The 27,305-nt window shown below is 33.8% G+C and overlaps 1 long non-coding RNA gene across 1 annotated transcript in view; it reads right to left on the reverse strand.

The window, feature by feature from the left end:
- LOC104910524 overlaps window positions 1–27,305 on the reverse strand; it is a 102,858-nt gene that overhangs the window by 42,634 nt on the left and 32,919 nt on the right. The window contains exon 2 of the long non-coding RNA XR_793140.2: window positions 20,609–20,687. This is a non-coding gene — a long non-coding RNA (uncharacterized LOC104910524). The remainder of the gene's footprint in view (window positions 1–20,608; window positions 20,688–27,305) is intronic.

A 27,305-nucleotide genomic window follows, 5' to 3' on the forward strand; every position in this document is an offset into this window, starting at 1 on the left:
AAAAAAAATAAAAAAAAAAATGCCACACAGGATTTAGGCTAGTTGCCCAGCAAGTCTCACCCTGTATTTCAGTCTATATGCTCACTTATTCCAATTAGGAAGATGTTACAGAGCCCTGTTACAGCCTCAAACTTTAAGTACCGTCAAGTACTCAGAAGCAAGGTTGAGGGTTTTTTTTTCCTGCTCATTTTGAGGTAGAAGTTACATTTAAAATGATAACTCTTTGTGAGATGCGAATCAAGGTCACTCATCTTTATCTCAGGACCACAGTTTCCCTCCAAAGAGTTTAGCACTTACTGGTAGGAAAGCAGAGAGACATGATATATTCCACAAGTTGCAAGAGGAGTTGTTTTTTCCTCATATATGTCACTACATTCTCGAAATGGGATAACTGCAAACCTTATGTACTATATTTCCTCCAAGCGCTGTTTCTCCAAACCCCAAGGTTAACATCCATCTTCTCATGTGAGAAGTTTATCACCTTATTGGTTTTTTGTTTTGTCTCAGAACTTTCTAGGTGAAACAAACACATGTGCCAGAAAGAAAGTAGATCTAAGTGTTGCTTAATATGAAACAATACTTAAAGTTCAGTTTTACAAAGACAGCTAAATTTGTTAAATAGTGCAGTCAAAACCTTGGTTTAGGTCCCAGAACATACATTTCAAGCATCACTGGTGACAGTGTTCAAGTTAATCATCAATATATTTTTAAGGTGTTTTAAATCCAGTGCAAAAAATATGCAGAATGGAGTATGTTCAATCAAATCAGCACAAAACGTAAATATTGTGATTGATTGTACTTTCGGCCTCACTAGGAATTAAATATGCATTTCTAATTTTCTAATAAGTCAATTCAGTATGTTATTGCAGTTTTCAAGTATTATTTCTTTGATTATAGATTCATAAGGCGTTGGTTGATCTTCAGTGTCACAGCAGGGAACACATTCAAAGATTCTCTATTGCATTCAGAAATAGCAATAGATTTGCAAGAAATCCAGTAAGATGAAATACTCTGTTGAATCCTAAAACATAAGGATTAAGTCACTACACACTTAACTGTAATTTTTATATTACATTTCAACTTTAATAACTGAAAAAGTTAGCATGAAATTTAAGGAATATTTTGTTCATAAATTAATCAGATTGTTAGCTTTATGAAAGAACACATTCTCTCTCAGCCTTGATCCATCACATTTCAAATAACCCTTTCAACCTCAATTCTTTGCAGGTTGCATTCATTTCATTTGAAAGCCTGTTCAACACAACGTTAGATAGCCATCTATTTTAAGAAAAACATTTTTCTTTACTTTTTTTTAACAGTGTTCTTACCCATAAGCTAACCTGAAGGAAAAATGTTAAGAGTAGATTTTGATGCTGAATAGAATTCAAAGTCATAGCAAAATTTTGTTACTGGAGAGCTAGGGACAAAGATCTAACATTCTGGTTTACTCACAGGTACTAAAATGATACCTCCTGGATGCCACGTGAATGAACTTGATGCACGTGGAGACAAGATTTTATGGAGGATTTATTGCATTTCCACAATTCTACTGAGAGTCTTTAAAAAGGAAATAAAAAGAGTGGGGAAAAATTTAGGAAGGGAGAAAAACTGAGAAAATAGAAATATCTGATACAGTGTTCCTCTAATTTCAGTGCTGCTAATCTCGTCTTAAAATCTCACACTTACTTGGACAGTGTTTCAAGCAATTATTTATTTTTGCACTGCAAGCTGAAGGAAAAAAAAAAGATTTGTCGGCTTTAACTAGAAGATTTAAGCAAAAACTTTACCAGCTGCTGCTCACAATAACAGTTGTGTAACTGTTTTCTTATATAAGTTTGGCCTCTAAATCATGAAAGCACGAAAACATACTCAGAACTCATTGATTTCATTTTAAAAATAGCAAAGGCTGTAGTACTCCAAACTTCTTCAATTTAGTCAGTCTTCTCACTCAATAGAAACAAATAATCACTGACAATGTGTTTCCAACTTTAATTGGATTTTATTAGTATTTTTATACTCAATGAATGTTTCTAGTCAATTTCCTGAGTCAAACTTTACTACTTCTTCCCAATGCACATTTATATTTCTAATCAGGCCAATATACTAAACAGAATACATATATGCACACACACATTCTATTCTCTCTACTATTATTTATACAAACACAGAAAATAAAAAGACTGGTCAAGATATGCTTTACTTAGTAATCTGGCTGCTGTTTAAATGCATAACTGTTATCATAATCTTCATAGATGCAAGATAGCAGAGGAAAACAGTACTGTCAATATTCTATCCTAATAAACAAGGAAATATTAGGCAAGTTACAAATATGTTGGCACAGTTGCCTTTTAAAGGAGCACTTTTGATAGCTGTAGCAAAAAGTTGAGTGTAAATTAAGCAGTTTAAATAAGGTTGTGATCTTTGATGATTAGAAGTTTCTTTAGTCCTATTATAAATTAAATTATTCTGGGATTCTTGGTCCAGTTACTATAATATAGTTTAACTTCCACCATTCTCCTCATTCATTTTACGACATAAAGGCGTGCTTAAATACAGCTAATGGCTGAAGATATAATTTCCCATATGGGGTTCTTTCCATTTCTTTTTGCATCTTCTTTGGTTTTTGTTTGTTTGTTTGTTTTGTTTTGTAAATAATAAAAGTATTGAAAAACATCCATAAAAAGCTCAGAAAAGGAACATGTTCATGTCATCCCTATCCATCCTTTTAGGGATCTTGAGCTACTTAAGTCATGCATACGTGTCCCCAGTATAATCGAAGTTCTACCATTATGTAGAGGAAAAAATCGAAATAAATAGATTTCCTTTAATAAAAATATGAGGAGAAACTTGATAAAGGACTTTGTTATGTTATGCAGCATAAGATAATCAATACTCCTTTGGTTTACTGATAGCACATTCAGAAAACGTACGCATCTTGTCTGAAACTACCTCTTAATGTACTGAAGCTTATAAATAATCACTTTAGCTTTGCTGCATATATTTTACCTCCCTCCAAAAACAATGACTTTGGTTAGTAACTCCAGTCAAGCTTTGTGATCTTTTTGTAAAGAGTTATATTTGTGTAAACCAAGATAGAACAAATCAAGAAAATATTTTCTGATAGAATAGAATGCTTAAGTTTTCACGATTTCTCACCTCTAAAACTTCATATTTTGTAAATAGTGATGCTGTCCACATCCACCATTCACTTATATTAAGACAGACAAGCATTTTAGAGATCATTTATCACAACATTAAAAAAAAAAATTGTTTAATAAAGTAAGAATCCAAGTGGAATTTCAAATCCTCTTTGCTTCACCATTTCAGCTCTGCAACTCCTGACAACCTAGGCAAGTTTTCCCTCTATAAGATGACAAAAATTCACTTTATCTCAGTCTCTCCTTCTGTGAAAATACTAATGCATTTACCTTAAAGCACAAGATTAGCCTCATTAAAATGAACAGATAGTTTTTAAAATAATGTTAAAACCGTGCTTCAGTTTTTGTCAAATAAATAGGCTGCTGAATAGTTTAAAGCCTTATCCCAACACCATGTAAGGAAACACCTTAGTCCCACTCAACTCAATGTATATTTTACTATCAACTTCAGCAAATTTGAAACGTCACCCTAGGGTGGCTTCGCCTTTATGCTAAGTTTTTCAAAGCTGCTTAAGAGATTTAAAATTAATGGAAATTGTGTGTTCAAAATGCTTAGGCACCTTTTGAAATTTCAGTCTTATGTCTAAGTGATTACATGGAAGGAGGAAAGGAAAAAAATCAAAGTAAAATTATTCTCAGAAGTTTCATAGCAACTTTTATGCAAAAGAAATAGTAATAAGAATATATTACGTACAATTACAAAATGTAAGCATTCCTGATAGCTGTCAAACCTCAACAGAAATATACACATTTTATTAGGTAGTTTCTGCAAAACAATATATAATGATATTACAGTACAAGGTGTGTTCCAAAAGTAACACCCCCTATTTCATTATGTTGGCCTACAATGTTAGTAATAGATGTTGGTATGGCAGTAGAGGTTGGATCTTCCTGCCAATATTTCATTAAGTTTTGCTGCCATGCAACAGATGGCAGCAGAGGGACCGTGACAAAAAGATGTCTCACACAGAAGTGCACCAGAAGTAAAGGTGTGTCATTGAATTCCCCCATGCAGAAAACTATGGCACTCTATAATACGCATCAGTGTTCACTGAACTTTGATGGAGACCAAACAGTTGATGTGAGCACAGTGAGGTGCTGGGTGGCGTGTTTCAACAGTCGCAACTGTGGATCACCTCCACTGGTGCAGATATTTATGAGCATGACGTGCAGACTCATGTTCATCATTGGTGAAAATGCATAGCAAATGGTGATGACTCTGTTGAAAAACAGTGTATTGTAGCTCAAAATTTGCTTTGTTGTCATTCCCATGGAAATCAATAGGAGGTATTATTTTTAGAGATACTTGGATGTAATATAAGAACGCTGGTAGGAACTAGTGTCAGGTTTTATGTAGAGTCTAAATCCCTATATTGTCTCTACAACGAACAAAGTGTTTTAACTGTCAAGTCCAACAGATCAAGAAAAAGTATTTAAAATATTCATGAAATCTCACATCCCTAAACATTAAGAAAGAAAAGAATTGAAACGGTCCATTCAGCCCTCTTAAAAGTTGTAACAATAAATTTAAAAATCTATATATTGAGAGAAGAGACTTTACAAGAAAGAAATATAGTTATCTAACCAAGCTAAACAACTAATACATCTAGATGTTGCAGAGAGTGATGGAAAAGCCTGAATTTACAAGTGTGCTGATATATAATTTACATCAACTTCAGGAGGTGTATATTCCACATGTTAAGAGTTGCCTTGATTCAGAGATCTTTGAAGGAAGTGAGGAACACATTATTTCTGACTTATATTGTACTGAAAATTATTCCCAGACAATTTAGTTATTACTTCTGGGTGGCTATTAAGTCCTATTATTCCCTATTCAACTGAAAACAAACAGTATTTCAGACAGAAAAATCTGTATACTTAAAGTATAATTGCTTTCACTTGAGTCATTAAGGACAGCACAAAAATAATCTAAAATTATCTCACCATTTGTTCTAATTATTCCTCGATCAATTTGGAAGACCCAGAACTTACCTGGGACATCCTCAATTAAATGGAATATTAGATTAAAAATAATAAAATACTACTCCAACTGCATCACTGAGAAATCTTCACAACAGACCCCACAGCTGTCAGTGCTGAGGAAAACTGGCTTCATAATTAAGAGTTCACCAATAAAATTCAGTAATTATAATCATATCAATGAACTGGAAGAAGTGAAGGAAGCTAGCAATTTGTACCTCACTTTTAAGGATGTATTTATATACAGTTATAAATAAGGCATATCTGTAAAATGCAATCATGTTTTTATAAGCACCATAATTCACGTTCATCTGATTGCTCTGTTCAATAGGTAGTGCTGCCTAAGACATCAAAGATACAATATTCTTTGCAAAAGAAATGAAATGCTGAAAAGAAAAAAAAGTACTTTATTGTTGTGAATAGCACTTTTTCCTCAAGAGGTTTTAGGAACCTACAGGAGACAGATACTAAAATATAAGAAAACTGAGAAAATTGAGAGAATGTACAATGACAGAGGTACTCTGTTCTGTCCCCCTTCAGTCAGAAGTGCAAAGAAAGTGCAAAGAAAGGCTTTGCAAAAGCTTCAAGACAAGAGACAAACAGCTGTGGTGATTGGAATTTAGCCATTGCATCTCAAACCTTTAAAGACCTGACTACAAAACACAGAATTCAACCATTAGTTAACAGAAGATGCATCATAATTGAACACTGGATCCCTGCCATCATCTTTATGTCCAAAACTGAATTAGACACCAGACGTGAAGGAATAATCATAAGACACAATGAGAAAGCATGCCTTAGCAGTAGTAATTAATTCTGGTAGAACAGAACACAAAACAGAGCATAGGCTGAGTAAAAGCAAAGAGTGCAGATTCGTGGTAACAAACATTAGATCTTATAAAAATAAAATGTAGTGTGAGGATATTTGTCAAAAAATACAAAAAAAAGTACAAAAAAAGACAAAATGGCCACCACAAAACAAGTAATTTGGCAGAGTGCTGTCTCATTGTAATATTCTAATTACAGAAATAGCTTAAGGTAGTACCGAACTATTATATCAGTAAAATCTTGCAAGTAATTTCTTGCAGTTTAAAGCACTAAATATAATAATTAAAATATATCTTCCAAAAAGTACATCTATCCTCTAAACTGATTTCAAAAAGCATTACTTTTATGATTATGTAGCCTTCCAAGTCAAATTAAATTGAAGCATAGCCTTCCATATTGAAATATTGTTAACTTTCTCACTTCTTGTAAAAGCTTCTTTAGATCAGGAGCTGTGCATTTAATAAGTTTTCTTTGTTATAACTGGAATTCCACCTTTTTCATCATACTTAATTTTCATCTACTTAATTGTTTTCAAACACCACACCTCTCCCCCTCACACATCCCACAAGCTTCTTGATTTTAACTTAAATCAGTCACTTAAGTAACTCAAGGCCTATACTGACTGATACCAGAAAGTGTAAAGGGATGGAAAGACAACTACAAGTCTTGCGCAATCTTATCTAAATACATTAACTACTTGGATTGCAAAAATCTAGCTTCATCAGTATTATCTGGTCTCTGTTCCCTTTTTTTTTTTTAAACATCCTTCGGGAGATTTTATCCCAAATCTGAACTGAAAACATTGCAAATATAACAGAAAGAGGAAACTATTTCATTATTGTTGTTATTGTGAGGGAAAAAAGGAGCTTGAACCCAATTAATATTCCATAAAATTCCCATAAGAAGCTACCAGAATAAAATTAATTTACGTAATGGTTGTTGTGCATAACACACTTTCAAGATTTTGAAGTTCTTGTTGCAGGCAGAAAGTAACACAGTGCTGAAGTGCAAGAGAAGTGATCTTGAAACAGATGTGGCAAGAAATACCACATCACTACTATTTGCTCAGGTGTATTAATCTACTTAGGTTCACATACTTGGATTTAAACTTCTTTTTCTTTCAGCAAATTACACGTCATAGATTGATTGTCAACAAATTTCTCCTGAACAAAGTTTTGTGATTAGTTACAATATACCCTTGTGTGGTACAGTATGTGGTAAGAAATGAAACTCTTCATGCATACTCAAGAACAGTAAAGGAATGAAGATCTCTCTATATAAATGAGCATTATAGCAAGCTCTCAGTTTTACATTTAGAAAAACTGCCACTCAATCTCTAAATCAGAATGAGAAAATTTGGCTTTTAGTCCACGTGCTATGTATTCTCTACCATACCACATTTGCTTCATGAACAAGTAGAAGAAACAGGAACATAACTAAAACATTTCAGAGAAGCAAAATGAGAAATAGCTGTTTTAAAATTCCTGGTATCCTCTTCAAGCACAGTCAGTAATAAGTCTTTAGAAGACAGACTGGAATAACAATGAACTACTTAAGCAGATTTTGTTAGCACCCAGTGCTATTAGCCATTCACATTAAGTGGCTAAAAAGCAGCTGCAGTAGCAAGATTGAGATCAAAATTGATAATTACGCACATATATTCATTGCTTTTCTTAGACATTAGAGTCAGTTATAATTGTTGGTTGCAGTGCCACACGAATTATTTTCATGCATTCATAGTTCTTGCGGACATACTCATACAGCTATTAATCTAGAGAATTGTGGGGTGATGAGGAACAATTTTCCTATCTGAAAAGTGAAGATGTATGCATAAGGTACAGTAAAACTACACTACAACTCATTCCAATATTCATACTTAGTCAATGCAAGAATTATATGGTGACATCCAGTGAAAAAGGAACAACTAAATTACCCACAAGTTTAATTTCTACTGCCCTAAATCTCACTGACTTTGATTATATTTATACAACTACTCAGAAGACTCATCACAAAACATTCCATCCTGAAGTATAAATCTCTAATCGAAAAAGAAATGTAATTTTTTTTCCTCTCTTCTAATATACCAACATGTTATTATAAAACTGTATGGTTCAACACAAATATACAGAAAGTACATGCAGCAACTTTGCTTAGAAGAGTGAAAGTGGTGGTAAGGGAGAACAAGACAAAAAAAAACACTTCAGAATAAAAAAAAAACAAGAGTATTATTTTAAATTCTCATCAGAGATTAAGCATAGGTAATATGTACCAAACATGTACAGGTACATGTATAATTTTCTTCTCTGCCCCATGTTCTTACACTGGTAATGCTTCCTTCTTTAAAAGTAATGATTTGCCTTACAAAAATAGAGTAATACCTCTATAACTGTTAAGATGGGAAAAAGTTAAGTATTTATTCTTTTACTGATCATGATGAATGTTTGCTCCACTAGTTACCAAAGTAATATAAATTGGAAAAGAACATCAGTATCTGTGATTTATTATTATTACATTAAGATGGTAAATTTAAATCCTTTTAATCAAATTATCATCCCTCCACCTCAGTGTGAAAGGAAAGCATTAAGCCAGATAAGGTATCAAGTTCAATCTTTGCTAGATCAGCAAGAATTACCTGGAACAGGAGAAGCTATTTCAAGCTTGCTTCTTATGTAAATTATTTAATTTACCTTTATGAATCTATGACATTAATTTATTTTATTTTTTTCCTTTTGACATGTAGTTCTTCACTTCCACATTTCTAAGTCCCTCAAATGATTTATTTTTCTCCAAAATCTTTCAGCAAAGGGAATACTTATCAGTCCTCTCTCTTAGTTGACAGAAAAGTGCTGAAAGTACCACTTCAAACTAGAGGACTTACTTCAGGGCCACAATCATTGCAAGAAATTGGTAACAGTTCTGATGTAGATCAAAGGCTTCTCTTAAATGCTTTTACAGCTGCTGATTCACTCTCCTCACAAAGATTGCAGCAAAGCACATTTAGTCGCTACTTCAAGAAAATTTGGAGCCTCTTACAGCCTCTGGATAAGTTAATGTTACAATGATTACCCTTTATCAGCTTCATTCTGTAAACTCATGAAAATTTCAAGATAATTCTAACAAAACAACAGTCGCTTTAAAAAGAAAAATTAAAACAAAATTAATACAATTGCCTCTCCTATACATGTGTCTTTTTGACATGCAAATCTTATCCTATTCCGTGCTGTATTTAAACCAGATAAATAAAAACCACAGTGCCAGAAGCGTACTAAAAGCTCTCAAACCAATCACTCCAAGATGAGCTCAGAATGAATTATGGAGTAATACCATTGATTAAACCTTTTCTCAGTAAGGTACTAGTGAGCAAGTAGTGATGAGAAAAATCAGACCTTAATGATTAAACTGTAAAAGACTGTGTATTTTCTGATTCTAAGACACACTAGGCTAAAGCATACTCATCACTGAAAGAAGTATGTGATAAAGATTCAATTCTCAACCCATTCTCTTACTTTTCATTGCTATTCATTATTTTGCTTCTCACTAAATGACATCTTGCTGTTAAAAAGCTCAAATGAGAACTTAAAGAACATTGTACAGATTTAGAAACAACAGAAACTCAAAGATCTATCGAAATAAAAAGGAGAAATTCTAAGTGTAAATCTTTGAGAAAATACATATTCTGATGACTTGATACAGCCTATGAATGCACAACAGAAAAAAATCAATGAAAACAATCTAGCATGATGTGAATAAACAGACTGTTGATATCCTGACACCACACTTGATATCCTGTATCAGAAGTTAATTTTTAAAAATCTGTATTCTAATTATATGTTAGAAAATATGAGTACAATAAAAGAAGTGTTATTGCTATATGAAGTTTACATTTTTAAAAACAACCCAAAGGACTCTGAAGTCAGCTAAATAAATCATAACTTGGGAGGAAATCTTTTGAAAAACATTTACTCAAGATGTACATTAAGGTTAAAAAAATAAAAATCAAATGACAGGTTGTAATTTCTTTCAGAAGGAAGAAAAACTTGGCATCTAACATGGTTTTATGCCAAGTCATAAGAAAATCAGGCGCTGGGGATGGATTATTATTCTAACTGATCAATTTCTAGAAGTTTCACTGTAACTGGAAAATTCACAGAAAGTATGTTGTTACACAGTATGACCTTTCACTTTGAAGTCCTTTTTGTAGACATCAGGAAGCAAAAAGAAACAGATTGATGAATACTTGTAGCTGAATTGTGTTTTAATTGTGTTTTAATGTTACTGAAGACAAATAATGCAGCTAGTTATATCACATAAGAATAATGAAGACTACGGTTAGTAATTATAAGAAGGAGGACTTGGGACATCTGTTATTATGTATTTTCCTGATAATGGCTGAAATTGCTAGGTATATTGTAATGCATGGGTGTCCAACCTCATGGCTCACCTGGACCACACTGAGTGAAAAAGAATTGTCTTGCGTACTGTATACATAAGTTACTAGGGAAGTAATACTTCCTATTTATTTCCATGTAAAGTACAACAGATACAGAGAGCAAAAAACATTTTTTGACAGAGCAAATTCTTACCTACAAAACACTGTGTTTCAACACAGTCACCACCATTTGCTATGCATTTTCACCAACAATGAACAAGAGTCTGCATATCACACTTAAAAATTTGCACAATGACAGTGACCCACTATCACTGCTGCCACTGCTGAAACACACCACTCACACCCTCACTGTGCTCATGTCCACTGTTTGATCTCCATGTATATTCAGTAAGCATCTATAAATGTCAATGGGAGTCCTCCTTTCTGTATGGAGAAATTTAAATATGCACCTTTGCTTCATACACACTTCCATGTCAGACACCATTTTGTCAGACTGCCTCTCTATTGCCAGCTGTTGTATACCAGCAACATACAACAGAATATTAGCAAAAGGTTCAACTTCTACTGCCTTTCAATCCTCCTCAGCTGTCTTGGGCCAACTTAATAAAACAGGAGGCGTTACTTTCAGAGCAGCCCTTGTAAAATTTACCATATTGTTAATATATAAGAAAACATTTTAATTTTTAATATTTTTTTTCTGAAAACAACGTAAAGAAAGGAGTAAAACTATAAAACTGGTCAGGTATTTAACCTTGCTTTTGGTAACGACTGCATCAGACTGGTTTGATGGTGGTGGCTGCCATTCTCAGTGAGTTCTCAAGGGTCTCATTAGAAGTTTTTGCTGAAGTTTTACTCTTATTGCACTTCATCCTTGAAAACAGTTCTTTACATAAGTATGTACCGCCAAAAAGTGGTGACGTGAATAAGGTGTGACTGTGAAAGAAAGGATATTTCTCTCTGGTGAGACAGGGATTATGAAATTCTGGTAAAGAGATATATCAGACTTTTGAGTTGAATATCTGATTGCATCTCTGTACATTTCAGTTGAAAATTTGCAGGTAATGTATTTATATCAACTGAAAATGATGTGATATATATTTTTTTTTCAATCTTGAAAATTTTCTCAAAATCCTTTATCAAAATAGAAAGCACGGCTGGATATTTTTCACTTTTCAGAGCCCTGTATTTAGCCAATGTATCCAAATGCATATAATTATTCCCCTTCACTTCAGTCAGTACTGCACAGCACTGCCCTCCCATGCTCTGATTTCAGTCAAGACAGCGTTAATGGTGCACCAGAGGTTTGGCTGCTGCTGAGCAATAGGTTCTTGACCAGAGCCACTCCACAGAGAAGCCACTGCCTTCATAACGTGGGGCCAGGTCAGGGCCATGGGTTGGACAGACCGATCGTAAAGTCCTACTTTAAACTATCTTGATTACCAAATAGGAAATCCTGCATTTAAACTAAAGGATTTGAGAAATTTAAGTCCATGACTTCTGACATTTTTATCCAGTAAATTGGTAAAATTTGTAACAACAAAAATCAAGATTCTAATGGCTCTATATCGGGACATACATTGTTCAATATTTCATTTCACATTTATATATGATGTGGTGAGTTGGCAAGGTCGACTTGTAGTAGTTAATTATCCAGATGCTAAAGATGAGATTGATCAGAAAAGGCATTATCATTGCATCTGTATAGAGATATATAAAGCGATAAAAGTAATTTTCAGTGCAAGTATGGTATCAAAGTTTCACTTTGGAACATAAAAGAGTCAAAAAATATTTTTCTTCTTTCCTCACTTTTACACCTATTACTATACCTTACTCTCAGCATGCTTATTTAGTTGAACAGATCGCTGATTTTCCTGTCAAAATACTGAGACAATTGATTATAATTTTCCCAGAGTTATTGTTCTACCAACTGTGAAGAAGTTGAATTCATTACAATCTACATTTATTTCTGACAGCGTGAGTACACTCTCTATACAGAGCTTGTGCATTTTCGCAGATTTTTACTCTGTCCCATTTAAAAACATACAAATAAAGCCACACATAATATATGGCCAATAAGATATCAAGAGTCTCCCAATAAGAACTTACATCATTCAGCCTATGCTCCAGATTATGCAGGCAGAAACAGAAAATAAAATCAGAGGGAAAGGGAAAATGGATGTCCCAGTGGCAGCATACTGCTATTAAGCGTAAATTGAAACTCTTGTATTCTATAGTTACATATTCTTTAAAAGAAATCTTTTAAAGTGACATTATATGAAGCTCTTCTTGCATTAGAACTTAAGCAAAACTCGTATTACTGTAGACATGGAGTAGTAAAAATATTGATAAGAAGGAACTGCCAATTAACATTTTCAGTCACGTGGGACAAGTAGATAGGTTAGAAGGAACTAAAACACTTTCCAAATGTTTCTTTGAGTAAATCTGCCTTGTTATTAGAATAAGTGTCTGATCTTTGTGCTTTGGAGTACAAAAAATCCCATCAATCTCTCTGCTGCAAACCTTTGGATAGAACTTAAGATGAAGAAGTATGCACTTCTAAGCAGGGTACATTCAACTTGAGAATCCAATTATGTTTAGAGGAATTGCTCCTGTATGTCATTATACATAAGTCTTATATTCCGAGAGTCTAATGAAATTTAATAAATCTCAATATGTACGTAGGTTATCGAATAGTTAGTAATTTAGATCAATTGCTCAGTTCACCAAGTACTCTTCTAACTTCCTTCATGGTTTATATTATTTCTAAACAGACCATAATAGTTCTCATAACTATAGTTGATATGCTACAAACACCTTTAACACACTTCACCTCCTACATCCCCTCTCATAGCATTAAATAGGAGAAAATATACACCTCTTCGCCACAGTAACAGTATATATGCTCTGCATTATCAAAGAGGATTGCAGAACTAATATGCCTGGTACTTCCATATACAATATTTAACTAGTATAGAATATGCTTTTCACTGCAAACCGAAGACTAAACTAGTAATATTTCTTGATATGAACAAACATACATCTATCTGTAACTTAATTAAGGCAAGTGAAAACCTCTTTCAGCTTTTCACACAAACTGTTCAATAAACTGTCTGAAAAGTTGTAGTGGGTTTTTGCTTGGTTTTTGTGGGTTTTTTTGGCTTGTTATGTTTTTTGGTGTTTTTTTTTATTATTATTCAGTTGGTTGATTTTGTTGTTGTCTGAAATCATCTACTTCTACTCCTAAATCTATAAGCCTTATAGTACAAATAAATAAAAGTTTAGACTTTGAACGTTAGACTGATCATTCATCAAAAGGTCTCAGAGAAATATGAGTACTGAAGAGCAGCAAAGATAGCTGAAGGGAATTGCCAATTAGAAAGCTGAGAATGATGGCGAGTATATACAGGAGGAAAAAAAAATTGTGAACAGGAATAATTTTCCCTACTATCACCAATTTCTTTGAGATAAATCTGCTGAACAAAAACAAACAAGCAAAAACAACAACAACAAAAAACACCAATGCAATGCTGTGACTATTCTAGATAGATTGTAAAATACATTCGAGCTATCAGAATTGTAACTAACCACCACAACTAAAGCTCATTCTAACATCCAAAACAAGACTGAGAAACTTCTGCAGATGCAACTTCATCATACTGACAATGCAGTGCACCGGTTGTGGTAGGGAAGATAACATATTTACCAAGGTTTCCTTGCCCTTGTCTGCCTCCTGCTGACATTAGAATCTTTATTCCTACAGTCTACTTAACGACAACTTTAATCTCTGTGAGTTACATATCACCACATTCCAAAAGCCTATTATGAATAAAGTTTTACATCATTCCAATGGGGTAGACCAATTAATGTATGCATTTATTACATATGCAAATGTCACTCTTTAATTAAAAATACATCAAAATAAATAGAAACGTGCAAAAAAGAGATATAAATACAGTCACATCTTTCTAATATCATAGAATCATATCATAGAATCATAGAATAGCCTGGGCTGAAAAGGACCATAATGATCATCTAGTTTCAACTCCCTCTGCTATGTGCAGAGTTGCCAACCACCAGACCAGGCTGCTTCTCTTAGCATTACTTAAGGAAATGTGTTTCATTTTATTTCCTTGTCTATTGATTTATAACTTATTCTCACTCTCCTAAATAAGGAATTGCCACCTCTTCACATACACAGCCAAGGCAAAAGGAACAAAAAAAACAAAAAAAAAAACAAAACAAACAAACAAACAAAAAAAAACAAACAACCCTCCAAACCATGCATCACCCACACATCATAATATGAAACATTAAATAATGAAACTTGGGAAAATTTCTCTGAAATACCAAAAGTCCTATTTCTATTACTTCAAGAACTAGTTTTCAAGTTCATTATTTTATTCCTGTTAATAGATATTAGACATCAGCCTCTTTTAAACATGCAAGAATTCACTCTTCTGGATTCAAATTTTGTTCAGTCATGGATTTCTTATAATTTTCAAAAAACATCCAACACTGAAGGTATAAATATCTATCAAATACAAAGACTGAAAATTATTTTTGTTCAGTCGTAACTTTTTCATGGGACATAATGGAAACCTGTCAGAAGGTGCACTATTTTCTGTTTTACTTATTAAAGTTTGCAGATTGTGCTTTATATATGAAAATATAATTTTATTTTTTTATTCTACACATTTTTAATGCTTGTAAAAATAAAAATTCAAAGTGGTGAAGTAGTGTACTACATTAAAAAGGAGTTGTGACACTACTGAAATGCAGAGTATCTGTGAAAAAGTAAAAATCTACTTTGTTAAGTTCAAAACAAAATATAATTAGATTAAAAATACAGTACAAAATCAATATTAATAAATATGAGTACATACATCTAACACCATTTTGAAAGATCACAAAATGAGCTATATATATATAATCCTTGTAGGCTTCGTTTTTATGGCTCACTATTCAAGAAACAAACATGCTTAAAAAAATGACTACTAAAATATTAATCTGCTTCTATTCTACTGAAATGGATAAATCTTTCAGTATTCCTTCCATGTGTTCGGGCATGGAGTAATTTGATAGTGAACTAAACAAAAAAGCAGGTAACAAGCTACCGTATTTCGGGTTCTCACAATATCTGTGAATTCACGATTGGCTGACTTAGGCAAGGACTTGTAACAAAATTTATTTAACATGTTAAAAGTTACAGAAAATGTACACAGAGTAGGGACAGCCTCTTGCTTACTTGCCACTGATTGAAACACAGGAAATATCTACATGTCTTCAGGCACATCCAACTCACTAAAACCTTGTACGCTCTATCACTCTTAGCTACTGAAAGATCTTGATCTAACTAGATACTGAAGAGAAATTATCCAAGCATTTTCCCAGTTACAGGTAAGCAGGGCCAGAATAGCAGATACTTGACAAGTTATATAAGAATTTGTAGCACTTGTTGAAATTAAAGGTAGAAAATTAAGACTGATTAACGCTAAAACTTTTTTTCCCCAAAATCTTTCTAAAGAAATTCAATATCCATAGATTGGGTTCATGGCTTTGTTATTGGAGCCAGAGTTAAGATTTTGTTCTTGAATAACCAGAATAGCTGCTTGCTTTAGCAACAGAAGTATTTCTAGTCACAAAGGTCTAAATAAAACTAAGAGAGAGTTCTATGCATTTTGCTTTCTCACCTGGTGCTGGCTGTTTCAACCTGTGAGTATTTCATTCATTATGTTTCTTTCTAAAAATCAACATTCAGAATTACTATACAAGTTAACATTGGACTATGTCATTGCTCCTCTCTTTTCACAAGTTTTATCCCCCAATAGAAAGAAATGTCTCTCTGATGAATGAGTTCTTCAATAAATTTCTCTGCAAAACAGTATAACAAAATTGAATATTTGGAATATTTTTACTTGAATTTTCTCAGTTCCATATTAAAAACAGTAAATTGGAAGAGTCATCAGCATATTCACATGTCTATTTTCTCAGTTAAGAATCACAGGAAAAGAAATCTTATAAGGGGTCTGCTATAAATTCTGTAATAAAGGAGATTTAAGAAGAGTAATATAGACTGTAAAAAAAAAGCATATTTTGTCATTTATTAAACAAGGCATGAAAATACTATATTTCAGTGCAAAATTGCTCATGACATAACCCAATTTTGTTTTTTGTTTAGTTTCTAAGATCAGAGTCTTCTGTTTACTCCTGCAAATTCAACTGACATTCAGGAATGCTTTCTGAACGTTGTTGGAGACCAAACAGTGAAAGTGAGAACAGAGAGGCAGTGGATGCAGGTGCATTTCAGCAGTGGTGACAGCAAGATGAAGACAAGCCAGTTTTTACGAGCATGGCATAGAATCATAGAATTGCTCTGGTTGGAAGACACCTATGTATATGGTTCTGGACTCCAACCCATTGTAGAACTGTCTACTTCTTACTTCCCTGTCTTGGACTAAGAAATAAAGCCCAGCTCCTTGTCTTAAAACACAAACAAGATTAGTGAACCCCAACGTTGTTTAAAGCCATTCAAGATGATTATAACTGTCGTGGGGAAAACTGGATCCCTGTTTCTGATTAGCAACATGATCAAGTACAGAGGCTTATGACATTTTGCAAGACACAAAATACAATGAACAGATTAAGAAAATAGAGCCCTCTGTATAAAACTAAGTTTTACAGAGTGTTCTTTGGAGTCACAGTGAAAGCACTTTTCAGGTCACGACTCACTTCTCTGGACCCCTTTCCTCAAACTTTTCCATACTTTCATCTTATATGCAGTGATCTCATGCAGTGGATGATATATCAAGTCCATGAAGAGCATGCACACTTTTTCTTACGTTTCTTCCTGATCTTTCAATGCAAAAATACTCAACGCTAATCTCATAGTTCCTTGCAACCATGTAAGTCTCGTATGTTTGGAGGAAATGCATTTTTCTCAGTTACATATTGAACACGTGACCAAGTTAACTTCAGCTTTACTAACCAGAAAAGCTGATGTACTCTCTCTAAAATTCCATACTCCCAATATGAATTACACTTGGAAAGGCATTTATTAATATTTTACAACCCATAATTTAAACAACTATGTATTTTGCTAACAGTAAAGTTTTCTGTAAAAACATCAAGAGCATTTGAATACATCTAAGATAACCTTCACACAATTGCCAGCAGTAAAGCCTGCCTACACTTTATAGCCATTTTATAGAGCACTGAAGTTATCACCACCTTCTGTGTGAATTATTCATCAAGTTTGCTTGCCTGTTAGGTGTCTGCAAGATAAACACTTAAAAAGTCTTATTATTCCAATGGAGCAAAAATCCCCCATCTTCCAGCCTTCATTTTCCTTTTTGAATTCATTGGTCATAGTTGACAAGAACTTACACAAATGATTATTTCATAAATAACTTTTGCCAACATATATGATTTTTCACTGTTAAAAATGAGTACATTGCTAAGATCCAGTTAGCTAGATCCAGTGTGAACCAATACTGCACTTTACTGCCTTGTGTAAGCAAGTGTACATTATTTGAGGCAAAGTACTGGTACACTAATAAGTCCCACCAAATGGTAATAGTAGTCTGCTGTACAAGATTAACTAAATGTTGAATTTGAATTGCATAATTATTTTTAAATAAGGATATACAAATTGTAGATCAAGGAAGAGTTTCAAGAGTTTCAGATGCGCATGTTTTTGTGGAGTTTTGAGTCTTTCCAAAAAAAAAAAAAAAAAAGAGGAGAAGAAAGTAGCCAAGTAGCCTGCAATTGGAAAGTTATATGCTATCCACAGGGATATATATTCTAATTCCATAGCCATTTGAATGAAAGACAACTAAGTAAAACTAGACCAAGATATGTTCAGAGTTTAATGCTCTATTTATGGCACTGACAAATTTCTTTTAATAGTAGTTTGATCCTCTACCTTTTCTACTCTGCTGAACTGATATTAGCTAGTACTGATACTGCAAAAAGTAAATTAGATTAGGCTAGAAGAAGTTGCTTAAATAGCCTAATCTACTCATCTAAAGTAACTCATTCAGAAATACCTGAAGAACTTAGGTTTCACTGCATCCATTGACTTTCTTACTATAAAAACCTCACTGTCATACAATGACTATAATCAGAGAGGTTTTTCCCTTCCACATTTACAGTCCTCTGTAAGACTAAGCAGATATACTCAAAATACAAATGCAAGCAGCATTTACCAGTTTGAGAAACTTTTGCAGTACAAAACATGATCATCAACGGGGAACTCTCGAGGAAGAGACATTACCCAAGAAGCTTCGGATACTGTAATGTAGGCTTCTGTAAGGTAAAACCTAAGTTGCAAGATTCTCTGCACTTACAGATTTTGTTCTTTGAATTTGTAAAATACCATGGCCTTATCCTGAAACTGATGTGAAAGTCATGGAAGATTTAAAAAAATTGTGTAACATGTTGACATCATATATGAATAAATTTTAAAGGGTCTGCTTCTTTGCAATAGGCACTGGAACTGAGTTTCTTGAGCTAAGTGTTTGTTAATAACAATTCTGTAACAGAATTAATCTAGGCATATCTCAAGCAAATTGGAAAGAAGTGGAGAACTGGTGAAAGATGAATGATACAAAATAACCTAACAGAATTGTAACTTTAAAAAATGTTTATCACAACCTGCACAGTCTATTGCAGTTCATCCACAAGAAACAAAGCAACGATGCCAAGTTAATTGTGATTTGAAGTGTTCTTGGTCTGAATAACTTTCCAGTAAATACACTATGAAAACATATGAGGTTTGTGTCATCACACACAATACAGAAGGAAATTTTATTCCTGCTCTTTAAGTAACGCTATACCTTCTCTGAATACTATTTTCACCAGCAACAGCTGTATACAAAACCCAGTGAGTATAGTAATCCATAGAAATACTTTCCCAGTGAGTAAGTTCCCCTCTTCTCTTCCCTCTTTAAGTTATAAGCTTTTAAGACTCAACTTTAACTTCACTTTCCATATAATGATCAGAAGGGCAATTGATTAGCCACAGGAGTAAACTACTCATGGTAAGCAGTCTCACTTGTAAGCATATCTCTCCTCAATCGTGAGCTTGTGTGGTGGGATAACTCTCCTACTCACACCTCACTGAGAATTAATTACACCCCACTGTAATTTTAGAAGAGAGAAACGAGCAAAAGGATTCATATATTGGTCCCTAATGCTGCACATACTCCCAAAATGTGACTGGAAGTATTGATCAAGAAATAACACCTAGCCACAGCTCTACTAAATGCTATAATACTAAGCATCATGTACACAGCAAACCTAGCAATAGCTCTTCACTGCTAATGTTTTAATGATGTGAAATATTCCTTGGATTTTATTCTGTTTTTTGTTTTTTGTTTTTTGTTTTTTTCATTGTAGTGTTATGCTATAAGTACATGTTTTCCTATACAAAACAAGAATCCACTGACAAATCCAGATGTCAGGTTATTCTCAATATATCAGAGTAAATATTGGTTTCCATGGCACCAATATATGCTGGGAATGCTCTCTTGTTTTGAACACGCAAGGGAATTTATACATAATCTTCAGTGTCAAGGGAAGTTTGCTACTATTTGAAGGTCAGAAAAAAAAAAAGGCAGCAATAACCAAGAGCAATCAGAGTATTAAAATAAACTGCAATCTTTGCTTACCTTATTTAAACCCTTTTGAAAGTCACTGCTTTATCCTAACTCATCTCTGTTTTAATCAAACTAACATGCAAAAAGCCTTAATAAGAAATAAAGATATAGTGCCTTCTAAGAAGATTGGAAAGATTATCTTTCTTTTGAATGCATGTTAAGTGTCATCAACACAGTGCAGAGTACTTTCAGAGCCCTTTTGGGAATATTGACATCCCTTCAGTAGCAGTAAATAATATCACAATTTTAACATTGACTTGAATACTAGAAGTTAATAAGCCTACATGCATTGAGGAGTGGAAAAAAGAGATTCAAGAAGTCAGTGTTATTTTAAGGGTTTGTTTCTCAATGTATTCTTTTCAAATACAACTTAGAACACACCTGTCCACAGAAGATGACTTCACCCCCAAAAAATAGTTGAGTACTACCATTAGTGGTAGTATAGCACATCTGAGCTTGCAAGATTTGTGGTCTTCATTCAAGGTCAGGTTTATTTTTTCTTTCCCTAGTTAACTCAGTATTATAAAAATATGAGTTTACATTTAATTAAATACAACTAATGATGTCATGCCAAATGGTAGCAGAAAGAGACTTACACTGAATCTGGGCAGTACTGCAATAAGGATGGTATTTCCAATCCTTCACTTGAACTTTCTTCATAAATCCTGTAGCACACTGTAAAGATGAAAGATGCACACAAAATTAATGCTATCCATCTCAATAACAATCAATCAATATAGTTACATTTTTATATTTTCTGCATTTCTGTCTATCTTCTGAACACCTTCACCTTAGCTAAAGCCTCACCTTCCAAGGCCTGGAAAAGCCTCAAATAACAGCAATTTTTAAAAAAGTGAAGTCACCCTGAAGAGGTCAAAGAAGTACCCCTTCTTTTAGTAGAGCTTTGGGCTATTTAGAACCATTTATCTTCAAAATGGATTTAAACTTTTAGAAGACATCAATTCTTTGCCCATTTGTATTAGAGAACAACCACACAACCACATATTTGTGACACTCTGAGTATGTATACCTCAAAATAAGTCTTTAAAATGAAAGAGTTTTAAAGAAAGATCTATTTCAAAGCACATAAGCTGGAAAGACACAGATATGTAGATATACGCATGCACACACAAACATGCCAGTATGTAAGCTGAGAAGTAAACTATAAAAGGAAAATAAGGAAAAAATAATTGAAAAAAACAACACACCACTTCCACAGATGGTAGAGTGGTTTGTGGAAAAAAGGACCTTAAAGATCATCCAGTTCCAAATCCCTGTCATGGGCAGGGCTGCCAGCCACCAACTCAGGCTGCCCCACCAGCTTTGTCTTGAATGCCTCCAGCAATGGGGCACCCACAGCTTCCAAAGAAGTCAGTTCCACTGCCTCACTGCCCTCTGAGGAAAATATTTCCTCCTAATAACTAATATAAGTCTCCCATCTTTTAGTTTTAAACCATTCCCTCTAGTTCTATATGTATCAGACTATGTAAAATGTTGGTCTCTTTCCTGATTATAAGCTCTCTTTGAGTACAGAAAGGCAACGGTGATATTTCCTTGAAGCCTTCTTTTCTTCAAACTGAACTACACCTTCAATCTTTTTTCGTAGGAAAGGTGCTTTAGCCCTCTGATTCCTTTCATGGATTCCTTTGAACCAGCTCCAACAGTTCCATTATTTCTTGCACTAGGGACTCCAGATCTGAAAGCAGTACTCCAGATGGGGCACACAAGGGTAGAACAGAGGGGGACAATCATCTCCCTCTCCCTGTTGCCATTTCTCTTTGATGCAGTCCAGGAGACAGAAGATAAAAATAAAATTCCTACTTCATCTCAGTTTTTTGAATGTTTCATCAACACCCTGGGTTTTTTGTCTTTGTATTAAAACAAACAAACAAACAAAAAAAACCCAAAAACTGTTGATTCTTTAATTCAGCTTACTTTATTGCAGTTGCACTAATGCTTTTGAGCTCTCAAACTCACCTCGTAGGACTTCCTCCTACAACAGTTGTTTGAAACCAAACAAATACAAGGACTCTTAACTCATATGCCTGCTATAATATCATTCAAGGGTTTATATAAATTAGCTGTTAATTAGTTTACCTGCTAATTATGTCATCAATTAACTCAAAGTACCTGTGTTAGATATAAAGTGAGGGAAAAAACAGTTTGGCCTTATGGATAGGTCCTGTATTTGAACACTGTTCTTAGGATACTAAATTTCACTGTGCAATACTACCCTATCACAGGAAACTAAAAAAATCCAATTAATGCTCTACAGAAAAAATGAGCAGTGCAACTAGTGGTCCTTTTTAGTTCTGTCCCTCATGAATTTACCATCATTTCATTGCTTTGAGAAAACAGGCATCAATGGTTTAAACTCCACGCAGAGAATTGAGAAATGGGAGTTTCCTGTTGATCTAGATGCAGCAATTGAGGGTGTGTAGGTTGCGTCTGAACTGAACTGTAAGGCACAAATAGAAGAGGTCCAGGAACTTCAGTAGTTTACCCACAGCAGCCCTCTTTCTATGCAAAACATAACTTTTCTCTGCTTGGACTTTGCCTAAAACAAAATTTAAATTATTTTTTTCTTAGCATATAAGCGATATCTTTCAGAATTTCTCACTTAAAAGAAAAGAGTTTAACACTTGTACTGCAGAACTTTAGTTGTAAATAGGCAGCAAAGTTTAAAATCTTCACAGAGCATTAGAGAGAAATCAACACAGAAGACAGCTGACTTAGAAAAAAAGAGACCTCAGTATATGTTTACCTACTCACTTGTTTCACAACTAAAATCAAAGTCTGCCATTTTATTGCTAAATGCTAATGGGCTATAAGGTATTTTACATGAGCTGTGTATTGCACTAAGTATTTTACTATTAAGCAAATATTTGGAAAAGAGAGATAAGGCTTCTACTTTCATGCAAACACCCAAAAAAATAGAAAAATTAATTTTCTCTGGTTAAAAGAATCTTTTTTCAAGTGACACTGTTTCTGCAGGAGAGACAGAAAAATAATATTTTGTAGATGGTATTACGAAAGAATAAAAATCTTGACTCCAATTCTTCTCCAATGAAACATAAGTAAATAACGTACTGGAACTGATAAATAACAATTTAAAATACACCAGATCCCAGATATTTCCAAAGAAACAAAGAATTCTCTCTGTCTTGGCATGGAATTGTTTTCTGTCTTTTTTCAAGATCTGAGTGTCTAGCTGAGTATCTGTGAAAGCCCTTGAACAACTTATGCAGAAGATCTGTCTGACAGCAGGCTCTACCAAGTACAGTCCTTATCCTTTTATGCCTCTTCCCATTGCCCTTGTATTCTGATTTGTTCAAAATGCTTCTTTTTTTTCCTGTTTTTTTTCTCCCCTGAGGGACTCTGGCTACTCTTTGATGAGACAAGCCCCTGTTGCTATATCAGCTGAAGTCAAAAACAATGCTGTATTCAAGCATCCCATTGTTACAAGTAGAAGCTATATTTACATGAACTTCTCTAACAAAATCCCTATGAGCTCAAAGGTAGATCAACACAGCTCTCAGACAAGTAGAAAATACTATCAAGTAGATAACCTTCAGGATATTTTTAAACTCACAAAAGCATGCAGAATTATGTCCAAAAGGAATGCAAACCTGCTAGCTTATGTTGAAGATATAGAATTTACAGAGTTTAGTATACAAGATTATATAAAATTAGAGATGTTTACTAGGCAAAATCTAGAAAAATAAATAGAAAAAAAAAGCAACAAAATCTACTTTGGTAATTCTTTTCTTCCAGTGTACCCAGAAAGAAATCACACATTGTGGCTTTGTTCATCCTACTATACTTGGTTACTTGCAATAAACTTTTAGGTATGGTTATCTTCATAGGAGCTTCTCTGTAGCATAGTAGAAACGTAAATTGGATTAAAGATTTAGTTAATGTGAACTTTTAAGGAACAAGTTTGAAGCAAAGTCTTATGTGTCACATCAGTAAGAAAAGGCATAAATTTGTAGAAAAAAAAAAGACTGACAAGGCATTAATGAAAATTGTTCATTATGAGAAGAAAATAAAAGGAACTGCATAATTTAAACTCTATTATTTATCTAAATATAGAACTGTGTAAGAATTCAAAATCATTAGATTATAAATAACTTTACATTATGGTTGAGACAAACTACAATTAAACTCAACCCCTGAGATACAGAGATACGGTCTTCATTACAGAAAGGGTTGTTGAGCACTGGAATAGGCTCCCCAGGCAGGTGTTTGAGTCACCATCCCTGGATCTGTTTAAAAACCGTTTGGATGTGGTGCTCAGAGATGTGTTTTAGCAGAGGATTGTTAGTTAGGGTAGTATAGTTAGATCATGGTTGGACTAGATGATTTTTAAGGTCTTTTCCACCATAATCTAACAGTGATATTTTCTCAAAAGGAAGTTTGCAGAAGCTACCCATACTTATTCACAGAGTTCCACTGATTAATTTATCACTTACTAGAAATAAAACATTAGAAAATCTTGAAAATGCAAATTCTGTGGAAATAATGATATTGTTGCACAGGAGCCTGTATAGCCATTAGAAATGGATCCTATGGTCATTAGTATCTTCTTGACATTCCTACGTTTCCGTTTTACCTCTCAGGAAAACTGGGGGAAAAGATAATTCAGTTTCTCATTGTTTCTCATTTTCTTAAGAAAGCAAGTCGATGGCAACCTCTGTCAAGTTTAATGCTAGTTCTCACAATCTAGTTACTAAACCAGTAGTACAGTATAACAAGACCATGACTGCTAAATTTCTAGTAAGTATCCAGCAGGCCTTTAATGCTAATATAGTTTCATGAGCAGAGTCCCATTTTGCTCCTTTTCCACTACAAAGAATAATAAATTCAGGTAAATCCACAACACTTAGGAAATTAAAAATAAAAATAAAAAATAAAAAAAATAAAACCAAAAACAGTAAGAAAGAAGTATCAGTTTAGAAATTAAATGAAATTTGCATAATTGAGTCACCACTATCTATAGTATTCCAGTTTATTCAAAGCCATGAAAAAGAAATTCAGTGATATTTATTTTCTCTTGTGTACTAGAAGCACATCAGAAAATGTGCACTGCACCTTGATGATGGGTGAAGCCTGAATTTTAACGCCTGCCTTCAGATATAATATGGTTACACACATCCCATTCATTCCCATTACCACCAAGTAAGAAGCAAAGCTCTTCCCCTAAAAACTGCAGAGTGTTCAGCCAGCTAACAGCTGAAGAATTAATTTGCAGAATAGTTCCTGCTATATGAATATTTTTTTTCTCTCACATTGGTGAACTATTTACTTAATTCATATTAGCAAAATAAAAATCATGAGCTTGAATTAATCTTTGCCGCCTCAGACCTACTGGTTTTAAAGGTTCTCAACTATATACGGAGGACAGTATGAATATGTTCTTAAATCTGCTGCTGATATAGCTGGGCACCCTTCACTTGCGTTTAATGAATTAGTGCCACATTATTCCAACACTAATTCTGGTCCCTGCTGCCTTAGTAGGAAGCAGTCCTAACTTTAATGCTCTATATGCCAACCTCCAGGGTTTTTTTGTTTTGTTTTGTTTTCAAAGAGAGACCAAAATTGGTACGGTTTTACAGTAGAGAGTCATTTACATTCTCTTGGTCTAGCAGTGAACAGCCTATTAAATAAACTCCTATTTTTCTCATTTGTGAATTGACTGAAAATAAACTGAAGACATCTACAGATAAATTATTGATCAAAAATATATTTGTGGGCAAGTTTTAAAACAAACAAAAAGGTCAAGTAGTGTCTTAATGGTTGAAACTGTTCAGTGAAAAGTTAATTGTTTATATCATGTAGCATGCCATGTAGAAAATTGCAAAAAAAATACTTGCTTCTATAAAAAATACACATTGTCATGATAATGGAAACTTTAGTATGCTTTAGTACTGTTATTAGGTCATAAAAAACAAATGGTTATTTCCTTAAAGTCTCAATTTCTCCAAAGTTCTGGACTTCAGTCTAAATACAAAGTTTTTAACCCTCCATAGTCAATAGTTTCTGATAGACTGCTTTAATGAATAATAGCAATGATCAAAACAGAGTTGGCAAAAATTCTGAAATAAAAGCCAAAACCGATGTCTCTTTTTTTCCTCTCTTCCCCCCCCCCAGAATGAGGAAAATGAAAATAATGAAGATTTTTGGTGCAGGTCCATCAATTAAGATACATAATTTCAATGTTCAACCTTGGGCACCACTTTGAAAAAAAAAAAAATTATTTTAATTATTTCATTACATGGAAAAAAAAATCAGGCAGATTATGCAAATAAAGGTTTCACAGATCTCTGGAGATATTTCAGTGTTTCTTAGAGTATTTTATTGTTGTGAATTGTTTACATTAGGGTTCTAGAGAATTTAGATTCTGACAACCCGATTCAAACCGGTGACAGTCTCTGATAGAATAAGCCCAGCACAAATGTCATCTGCATAACATAAATAAAACGTATTTTGTATAATGTGCTGAAATAATCAAATTATGAAACAGGATCTTGTGACAAAGCCACCTCATCTACCTCCTTCTCCTGTTTTTTTCCTCCATTCCTCTCCGAGGTTACAAGAAAATACTTTGACACGTTCAAAGCACTTTACGCTTCCCTGTATTCGTCTTACATTCCATTTGAAAACAATTCTTTGTCCTCCTCTGTACCAAAAACAAATGCTTCAGGGCTTTGAATAATAATAAGAGTCAAGGGTGAGGGAGTGGTCATAAGTATCCCAACTTAGAAAGCTGGAAAAAAAATTGTACTGGTGAACTGATTTCTACAAATGGTGATACATAATAATAAAAAAGGGATAGAATTCATAAATTAGTAGTTGCTCTAGAGAGAAAACAAAAACAACACAGTAACATTACAAACTACAAACATCTCACTCATGAATACTGGGATCATTTTACATTTTCTTCACATATCATTTGCAGTAAAATAACCAGGGATCATTTTCTGAAAAATGAGATCTGAATATGGGACTTTTCAGCATGGCACTTAAATACACTATAGTAATGTTGTCCACTTTCAGCAGAATAATTTTTTAAATGATCTTTTATGACAGAATGTTTATATTCCGCAGAGATTTCAGGCTGCAGAAATTTTAGCATTTTTGCACACCAGACAAACATGAAGATTAAAAATCAGGGTAGGATGTTGTGATGTCAAAGGGCACCAGTCGGAATAAAATTAACAGGTAAAGGAGTCAAATGAGATATGTGCAGAGGTGAAAAAATTATCTTAGAAAATGAAACAAATAATCATTTGA

This window comes from Meleagris gallopavo, chromosome 4 (genome assembly GCF_000146605.3).
Source record: "Meleagris gallopavo isolate NT-WF06-2002-E0010 breed Aviagen turkey brand Nicholas breeding stock chromosome 4, Turkey_5.1, whole genome shotgun sequence".
NCBI classification, from domain to species: Eukaryota; Metazoa; Chordata; class Aves; order Galliformes; family Phasianidae; genus Meleagris; species Meleagris gallopavo.